This window comes from Cephus cinctus, unplaced genomic scaffold, assembly GCF_000341935.2.
Source record: "Cephus cinctus unplaced genomic scaffold, Ccin1 Ccin1_scaffold0696, whole genome shotgun sequence".
Classification (NCBI taxonomy): Eukaryota; Metazoa; Arthropoda; class Insecta; order Hymenoptera; family Cephidae; genus Cephus; species Cephus cinctus.
In genome coordinates, this window is record NW_014333318.1 from 281,204 (window position 1) to 284,142 (window position 2,939).

General features: G+C 42.5%; 1 protein-coding gene across 7 annotated transcripts in view; it reads left to right on the forward strand.

Annotated features, from left to right (window-relative positions):
* LOC107270107 (forkhead box protein L2) overlaps positions 1-2,939 on the forward strand; it is an 18,583-nt gene that overhangs the window by 7,191 nt on the left and 8,453 nt on the right. The gene's annotated exons all lie outside the window — the stretch shown is intronic.

Below are 2,939 nucleotides of genomic sequence, written 5' to 3' on the forward strand. Positions count from 1 at the left end.
GGGGGGGGGGAAGAGTGAGATACAGAGAGAAAAGCAATAAGAACGAGGAGTGGCAGGAATAAGAGCAGCAGTAACAGGGATGATGTACCGCGGGAGGCTGCGCCCTGATCTTTCTTCGCACCGTTTAGTCACATTCTCCGTACGTCTGCGTACGAATAGAGAACTCAGTATCTCTATGTGGCGACTTTCTTCGTTCATCGCGACTCGGTCGCCCGTCGTCCGATAGTTTCTTTTGTCACCGAAATTTGGTGCTCCGACGTTGATCGAAGGAAAATGAAAATTGGTGATTAAAATTTATTTTTTTTTCATTTCACTCGAATTTTTTTTATTTATAAAAAGTGAAACGAAATATATATATATATATTTATATATATATATATATATATATATATATATATACTCATTGGGACAGTATTGTTAATTTTTTTTATTGGACCAATCTCCTCTCTGCTGCCGATGACTATTTTTTTTTTTTTTTTCTTTTACCCTCGATATACTATCCCGACCTGTATATATGCATTTGAAGAGGCATAACGAAAGCTCTGGTTTCGTGAATGGCTTATTGGACTATCGTAATGGCCGTCTCGGGGCTCGACTTTCCTTCTTTTATCTCGTACGATTTAAGAAGCTGAGCCTGATAAGTTCTCCCTGCCGGATCCGATTTCGCACTTATTATTTGCTAATCGCACAGAATGCCGCCGAGATACCAACGACAGTCGGCGATGCGATTAATCGGCGTCCCTTGTTGGCTTCCGAGTGAAATCCTAGACAATGGACGCGCATTGATACCTTCGCGACGAAGATAAGGACTCGCGATGTATTCAGGGGGCCAAAGTCTGCGGGTCCTTGGTTAGGCGGGAACTTCGTGGGGAGCTGAGCCTGAAAAATACATGGGAAATCTTTTCCGAGCGAAAGCGTCTGTTCACAAGTGTCGTGATAAATTCTCGAAATCGATGGCTCTGGCTCTGGTCCAGGAAGAGGAAGATTTAGAAGGGAAGACGAAGGGTACCCAGTCGGCGCGTGCGTTTTACTGTTTGGAGAACCCTTGCGAAATTGGGACGGATCACGAAACTCTTTTTCTTCTTAATGAGGCTGGAGCCCCCCTCCCCCTGGTTCGCTCTATTTTTTCAGGCATCCCTTAACGGCAGGGGTTGTCCTAGGCATTCGCTTCAAACTTCAGGTCGGTGGGGAATACGCACTAGGGTGAGAATGACGAAATGCCGGTCAGGTGGGTTGTTTTGAAAGTCGAACTCCTTCAGACCGATTTAAATTTCCCGCCATTCCTTATGGGACCCCCGACGCTACTGTTGAAATAATAAGGGTGGCAAAAATTTGTTTACCCCGTGTCAATGGATTTTGAAATTTTTTTTTTTTTGGGTCTTTGGTCACGTTTGAAATTTTAGGGGAGGGGGTGATGTGGGAGGGGGGCACGCATGCGAGGTCTGTCCTGGACCATGCGATTCTTTGGGAATTGGCTGGGTGGGAAGTGCAGGAGAATCACGGATGCTAATCTTGGAGGCTGGGTCTTAGGGTACATTGATATATTGCCCAACGACACAGTAGCGTTCGGTGTGAATGGCCGACTTACCCTGCCAGTCTATACCTATAGCGACGATTGTAGTCAACATGGGAATCCACGTAGTTGGCAAGAATCCCAATAGCCACTGGAGAGACGGTGATTAGGAGGAATCGTTATCGCTCTCCGATTATATCGTAGCGACTGTACGAGTAACGGAAGTATATTTCAGTATCCGTGACCTTGTGTCGTGTAAGTGTATCGTTCGGCTCAATTAATCTTAATGAATATTTTTTTTTTTTAATCGAGGCAAACAAGGACACGGTTTAAGGGCAATCGGTTTTTACGAACAGTCGCGATTACTCGTGTCACGTTGTTACGTAACCTCGTGTTATTCACTGCCGAAACCCAGCATGGGAGATTCCGAAAATTTTCATGGATTATTTAAGAAAAACTTTTTTTTTCAAGTCTTTATCACACATTTTTTTAAATCAAATTTCGAATCGCTGCTAGTTTTCCTGTTTTTTTTAACCCAAAATTCAAATTGCTTATCTGCCGCTGTAACTATTGTATAAAATTCGTAACCCGATAACCTTGTGTGCCATTGATCAGTTTTATTAGCTCATTTCGTACTACACGTGTAACAAAAAAAAAAATGGCGCCATTCTCAATAAAATTCCCGATACTCCATTTTCGTCCGATTTCGTCCGATACGATATATGTAATTGGGTGATACAATTTTTTTTTTGCAAAACACTCCGATCCACACAATAATAATAATAATAATCCATGCTTGGTTCAATGCTATGTATAAACGTGCTGCGTATTAATATAGTAAACATGATAAGTGGCATAAAGTGAAATTAAGGGGGGAAAAAATGAACACATTGAAAATACCTCGTTCGATGCTATTCGTGGGATGACGTGCTTCTTACGTCACGACGAGGTCGAGATACCATTCGCTGATTGGCTCTCGTTCGAGATACCACCAGATTAGCTATCTCCCGTTGATGACCTCCTGATCTCACGCTTCGAGTCCTCCTGTACCCCAGCATCATCGTCATTGTCACCATTGGCCACCTTCATTATTATTATTTCAACAGTATTCGCTATAAATAATGCTGTCTTCCATTTTTATTCCTCTCTCTAGAAATTCTCGAATTCCACCTAGAAATCAAATCTGCTTGCTCCGTAATATGTATAATTGAAAATATCAAAAGTGTCGTTCGACTTGGTAAATAAGATGCTTCCAATAAATCTCCCCCTCGTACTCTAATCTCCCTCTTCCTCCATAGATTCTCCAAATCAAGATCGCCCGTTCCTTAATAAAACGACACCCAGTATTTCTCACGCCATACATCATCGTTCTTCAAGTTTCGAAATATCACAGCTGCATTTAGTGATATGATGGGGGGATGCTGGG